Raw genomic sequence first — 7,488 nt, 5'->3', positions numbered from 1 at the left:
CAAATTACATAAACCCTAACCATCTATTTATACTAAAGTAACAACTTGCAAAACAAGAAAACATATTTAGGAAACTAAATAACTCTTAATATTTTTACCATACTAAATAAACATACCAAAATAAACGTAATAAAATACTTTCACTTAGCCCCTTCAACTTTCGATAACTCGTTTCAAGATTATATCTCAATATAAAATGCATATCGAAAGAATCAAAGATCAATGTTTTCGGTTTAAATGCCATGTAAATAAAGTTCATCAAAGTTGATATAACAAGCTGCATAAACATAACCTAAATGAGGATAAACTTGACGATAATCATCAAAACAATCTATATTTTGTTTTAACTCATCGCAACATTCAGGGGTTGGTGGATGTAGTAATCGGTTGACGGTCTACAATCCTTTATATCTTTGACGAAGCAATCTCGTGATTTTAGTTTTTCTTCGTCTCCTGTAGCAACCACCATCAAGAACATTAAGATTATTAGAATGCTTAACAACTTGATCATGGTGAGGTATTAACATTAGAATGAGGATGCACACACAATAAAGATTGTTTATAGTTGGATCACCTATAGAACCTACAATAAAAAATTGATATATGTATAAGACAGTTTTTTTAATAGCTGCTTTAAGACAACAAATAATAATAACTGTTTTAATACAAAAGTTAATGAAACTGCTCCATGCATATATTAAATGCTTCTGTTTAATTGATAGCTTATCTATGATATTTTGCATGTTACTTATATACACATAATATCAAAAATATGGGTTTTAGGAGTATTGTAACTTTGTTATAAAAAAACACATTGCATAGAAGATAATCAAAATAGTTGAGAAAAAAGTGTGATGGTCACGTAATTGTCTTGTATGTGATTTTCATAATATACGTACAAGTGCATAATGTGATTCTCGTATATCTTTACATAATTTGTTCTAAAATAAGCATTTATCTCAGAGAGAGAGATTGTTTATTTTTTTTGTTTGTTTGGGGGGAGGGGGGGATTAGATGATGTTATTTTGGTATAAGCAGACTAAAAATTCTTCACATGTTTTGGGTTGTTATTCTTAACTTTTTTCATTCTAAAAAAAGACTAACTTCTTTAATAAACGTGTTATTTTTGGGTTGAATTGTTTACTTGTGTTTGGGTTTACTTGTTTAATTAACGAGTTGACTTGCTTAAAGTTTAACTATAATTAATCATTAATTTGATTAACCCAATTTTTACAACTCATTGCCATATTTACAACCTGATTACTATCTAGCTCATTCGACAAATTTAGTTAAATAAGTTAAAGAAGTAGAGTAAAGTTTGATAAACAAGCAAAATTAGACGTGTCACAGATTATTGTCTAATGATTATATACATGTATTTAAAAGAAATGCCTAACATGATTAGAATAATTCCGATCAGAAAGATATTTACTAGGGCTGTCAATTTATGGCACGGACCTGTTAACACGACACGACACGGGTTTTAACAGGTTTTGGTATGAGCTTAACAGGTTCGTGTCTTAAACAGGTCAACCTGTTTAAGACATGTTTAAATTCGTGTCTTAACAGGTTAAAGACCTGTTAACCAGGTTAAAGACCTGTTAACCTGTTAGTAACCTGTGTATATTTTAAATTTATAAAATAAATATATATATACTCCTAAAGTCCTAAACCTAAAGTCATATTTACACACAACATTTCACTCATGCCCGTCAAAACCGAATATTACATTTTTAATGGAGGTTATGATTTTCTTCTATGGTTTTTTGTTTCAAGTATATTATAGATTTGTGGTTTTTTGCTTCAAGTATGTTATTAATTTGTGGTTTTTTGTTTCAAGTATGTCATGGATTATGTATTAATTAAGACTTTTATGCTCATTTTAAAAATTTTTTGTTTCATTACACATGCATTATTCATTGTGTCTTTAAACAGGTCCAATGACAAGTTAACCTGTTACTAAACAGGTTCGTGTTCGTGTTTGGAAAAAATGACACGATTAGTTATTGTGTCGTGTTCGTGTTTAGTATCACAGGTCATCGTGTTTTATCGTGTCGTGTCTAACATGTTATGACAGCCCTAATATTTACTTTAAATGAATTTAAATTTAAAACAAAAAAACCCAAAGAAAAACAAAAAAAGTTACTTTGAGTAAATGATCCAACACTAACTTCTGACGAGTGATATTATTGGTGGCACGATGATACTCCAGTGGTACGTGAGTGATCAAAATTAGTCGTTAAAAAAAACCACAATTCTGACGTGGAGTAAAAGACAAAACAGGACTGGCAAACAAGTGCTTATTAATTGGCCACTTGAACAAAATCTATGGGCAATTTTGTAAATAAAATATAACGCATTAGGTGTTTGTGCTGTCTGCAGCACAGACGTACAACTGTCTTTTCAAGTATCTTTTCCTGCTTTCATTCATTCAAATAATAATAGAGTAGAGAACCCTATGCACACACACCCCTATGTCTTTATGTATCCAACAACACTTTATTTGAATATAAGTTATGGCCTAAGTTATAAATACCGAGTTTAGGGTATCTGTTGCGTCTTTGGTTTCTTTCATTGGTTTAATCAGTTTCATCTACATCACTGTCGGATCGGGATTTCGGTATGGTGAAACCGAATTGATTTGGAGATTGTAACGTTGGACGACCAAATTGATCGAATACCACCCCTAGAACATTTGGGTACTTGTGAATCAGTCAAAATCCATTAGGTGGCATGCGGGTAGCTCGGTTTATTTGTGTACACTCCTAGCACCCTTATTATTTATAAAAATATAATGACGTTCAGTTTTTTTTTTTTTGTTTTTTTTTTTCGTTTTAGATGTGTATTTACGTGTTAAATAGAAAACTATGAAAATAATAATTAAAAAATGTATTTATTATTATACTATAAAATTATAAGTATATGTAAGTTATCATGTGTGCATTAATGTAATAATTAAATATTCGATAAGAGTGGATCAAGTCGGCCTTTTTCTCCTTAAACCTCTGATTATGGGAAATATCTCTCTTGGATTGGAGGGGGGGGGGGGGTTGATGTTCGTCGGACCGGATTTTTCCCGGGAAATCCCGGCTCCACTTCGTCCTCTCTAAGGTGAGACGTTAATGGGTGAAGGAGGAAACAAGCATTAAAAAGTTGCTTGGGTACAAAGGTAACATGAAATGGTATGCATGAGGATGAGTGTGTCAATGGATAGTCATCTTCGTCTAGGACAAAAAACTATATGCAATTCAGAATGACACCATTATGTAAGAGAAAATGAGATAATGAGAAGTAGAATGCGGAAGGAGCTTCCCGTGGCCTCGGATGGAGGAGTGGCACGGAACAATGAAAGAAATTTTGTCAAACGGGTCGAGTTTATTTAAGTAGTAATATCACATCAAACTCAAGCTATATTAAATGAAACAAGCTTGACTTAGATTATTTAGATACTAGTATATAATTATCATCAAAATCAATAAGATATTTGACACATTATCACTATCCAAGTTGTAAGGCTGAGGGGTGTGGGGCTTCAGCGGGGGCGCGAGAGCCCCTCCGCTCGCGCCCCCAGGCGCGAGCGCCACACCACCGAGGCGCGAGAGGGGCGCGAGAGGGGCGCGAGCGCGGAAAACAAGGCGGGCGCAAGGTGGGTCGCGGGAGAAAGGTGGCGTAAAGGAGCATTGGGAGACGTGACATAGCCGTTGGATCATTTAATTGAGCCGTTGGGCTCATAATTTAATAAAAAAAAAAGTTTTTTCTTCCTATATATAACCAATTTCATATAAATCAATTACCACAACTTCAAAAAAAAACCCAAAATCAACCCATCTTCCCAATTTTTTGTTTAAATAATAGTATGTTTTTTTTGTAATTTGAATTTTAAAAAAAATGTGTGTTTTTTTTAATAATTTATGAGTTTATTTAATAATACGTTTTTTGAATATATTTATAAAAAAATTAAAAAAAATTCCGCTGGAGCCCCTGCTCGCGCCCCTCCACACCAGGGCCAGGGGCTCCAGCGGGGGCTCCAACACCAATCTTATCCAGTTTCTCTCTCTGCCACACGTCACAATATTATTGGCTGTAGCCCCCACTCGCGCCCCCGTTAGAGCCCCCCACACCCCTCAGCCTAAGGCTGAGGGGTGCGGAGCGCGAGAAAGGGCGCAAGAGGCGAGACGCTCGCGCCCCGGGGCGCGAGGACCACACCACCGAGGCGCGAGAGGGGCGCGAAAGGGGCGCGAGCGCGGAAAAAGAGGCAGGCGCAGGTGGGGTAGCGGCTGGGGGGAGCGTGAAAGAGGTCTGGGAATGCGTGAAAAGAGCCGTTGGGCTCGTTTTTTATTAAAAAAAAAAAAAATTTACTCTATATAATACCATACATTGCAACCAATATCAAACCAAAATCAAACCCGATTTTTTCTCTCTATTCAACCTATATCAAACCCAAACCAACACCAATATCACATACCACACCCAAAACCCAAAATCACCCCATCTTCCAAACCTTTTTTTAAAAACATGGCTGGAAATTGGTACCCAAACCTAGATTCAGATTACAGTTACGAGGATTTATGGTCGGCACCGGACCAAGCGATGTTTTATTCGGGGTCGCAACAACCATCCGGCTTTCAACCATCCAACATACAACCGTCTCCTAACTTTGTAGTTCCGGAGACACAAGAACCAGAAGGTGAAGCTGCGGGACAAAGAAGACGCGTCCACCGGAAAAAACAAATTGCAACGGACGGGTCGGGTTCGGCTTCGACCGGAAGGACGAAACAGAAAATCACTCCGTGGTCATCGGATGAGAAGGAAGCCCTGTGTCGGGCTTGGATAGTCACTTCTGAGGATCGGCGTTGCGGTAATTGTTTTAACGTTTTTAAAAATGATTTTTAATAAAAAAGTTAAATGACTTACAAATTTATTTATGCATTTTGCAGCGGACTACCAAAAGAGCAAGGTCTTTTGGACAAAGGTTAGGGAGACGTTCTATTCGCTCGTTGGGAGTACAGAGCGGAACGCCGATATGATTTCGGGTCGGTGGACCGAAATCAGAAAATTTGTCGGCTTGTTTACTAATCTGTTCAACAGGAACGCCGGTCGTATGAGACCAAGTGGCAGTGACGATTTGGCGGTTTATAATTTCACTGTCGAAGAGTGGAGGCAGGAGTGCCTGCGGAGGTATGGGACGGTGAAGACGTGGGACGATGTAAAGGTGTGGGAGAGGTTGAGAAGGTGTTCTAAGTGGGTTGAGCTGGTGGCGCCGGACGCTGATGCGGAAGTAGGGCCGAAACGGACTAAAACTAGTTCGTCTGGAGCGTACAGCACTTCCGCCGGGTCGGATTGCCGGGTCGGATTCGACCTAAACGTTGCGGGGGAGGAAACGTCTTCACCGCCGAGAAGGCGGCCATTGGGAAGGGACGCCAGGGGCAAAAAACCGGCTGATGGGGAAGCCGTAAACATCAACGATCTTGTTGAATCCCTCAATAAATTCAACAAAACCATGGAGGTGGTCTCTAATGACAAAAAGGAAAAAAAAAGAATGAGAGATTTGGAATTCCTTACAAGAGACTTCAGTAACCTAAATCCGGTCGACCAAATGCTGATGGAAAAACAAAAGGAACGTATCCGGAAGAGGTTGATCGAAGAAGACCAAGCCGAAGAATAAGAATAATGTTTTTTTTAGTACTTTAATTTTTTTTTAGATATTAATGTGTTTTTTTAATTAATGTGTGTTTTTTTAAATAATTTATGAGTTTTTTTAATAATACGTTTTTTTAATACATTTATAAAAAAATAAAAAAAAAACCACTCGCGCCCCCTCTCGCGCCCCTCCACACCATGCCCCGGGGCGCGAGCACCACTACCAACACCCATCTTATCAAGTTTCTCTCTCTGCCACACGTCACAATATTATTGCTGGCGCCCCCACTCGCGCCCCCTCTCGCGCCCCCCACGCCCCTCAGCCTAAAGGGGAAAATGAGCAAACAAGGAACATGATTGATGATCATTATTATTTAATTATATTCATATAATAACAACAAATTCCTCACTCTTTATAATACGTTTATTATAACATCAATATTAAAAAAAAAACCTATAAATAAAGTAATATCATTTTTATAGGTTGTGTATGACAGTAAGAGAGTAGCAAGCAGTTGAAAAATGTCTTATATCTCATTTAAAAGTTAAAACAATGCATTTTGGTTCCATTTTAAAAAGAGAGAGAGATGTTATATACATACACCGTCTTCAAATCTTTACATTAGAATGTCTGTCACATCATACGAATTATACGATGCATATGTCAAATCATACGAGGAATCTAAAATAAACTTTTACATCATACCATTATGAGCTTAGTCCATTTTAGTTATACAAGTCCATAGAACAACTCATTAACATCTTATGTGGGTTCGTATATGCATTTCACATATCAAAGTCTATATACGATTGTATGAAGTAGAAGAGCTCATATTCCAAATGAACAAATTCAAACTTTAAAGGATCTTTCTGATTCTCGAAGAATGAGGGGCAAGAGGGTTGATCGAGACGACCCAAAAAACAATTGATCAGATCACGATCTATTTTATAAGCCTCCTTGGATATCGAGTATTTATTTGTAAACACTTAACTTTTTGCACTTGATAGTTTTAGCTTTAGAAAAAAGAACCCAGTAAAATTTTTATTTTGCTTGTATAAAAGCATCCATATGTATATACAAGTAGTATGATATGTACGTAGTGACGAGTATAATATATCAGTTATGTCCGTATAATTATTTGAGAAATTGCTATTTTTGATTTTTAAAAAGTTGTATATAGTAAGAGCAGGTTCAGAGAATTTAAAGTGGATAGATATTTACATAAGCCATGTCGGAAAATATAAGAGGTGGTGGGCCACGTGGCATGTGGTAGGGTGAGTCCACCCAACTGTGGTGCACCAGCCTGCTGACAATAGCAAATTTATGCATGTTTTTTCTTTTAATTTAATTATTATTTAAAAATATAAAAAAACACTTTAATTTTAGCTTTGTACACATCTGCCACCATTATATTCCACAGCTGGATTTTGCTTTTGTCCTTTTTGGTTTTTCATTTAATTAACTGTAATTTATCATTTAAATAATGGCTTTGGAAAGCAAAGAACTTCAACCCTAAAGAGTTTAAGCCAATATAATACAATTTTGTTGAGCATTGATATATGTTTATACTATACCTTTGTTAATATTGGGCTCCAGCTGATCATACAACACCTTATAACCAACCATATGCACACGTTGTTATAGGGCTATACGAGTTATATACACGCATGCTGTGTCATAACTTGTTGACCATTAAATATATGAGTCTTATAGACTTATATGAGTCCTATAAGATAAGTCGATTCATTTGAAGTTTATTATTTATAGTATGACTAAACTTGTAAAGATAATCAGAGAATATATTATAATGTAGAAACTTATAGTCATGTTTATATAATTTAAAGCTG

The sequence above is a fragment of the Bidens hawaiensis genome, unplaced genomic scaffold, assembly GCF_021521415.1.
Source record: "Bidens hawaiensis isolate Kalapana, Puna unplaced genomic scaffold, B.hawaiensis_p1.1 tig00002414_1, whole genome shotgun sequence".
Lineage (NCBI taxonomy): Eukaryota > Viridiplantae > Streptophyta > Magnoliopsida > Asterales > Asteraceae > Bidens > Bidens hawaiensis.
This window is presented reverse-complemented; position numbering follows the sequence as displayed.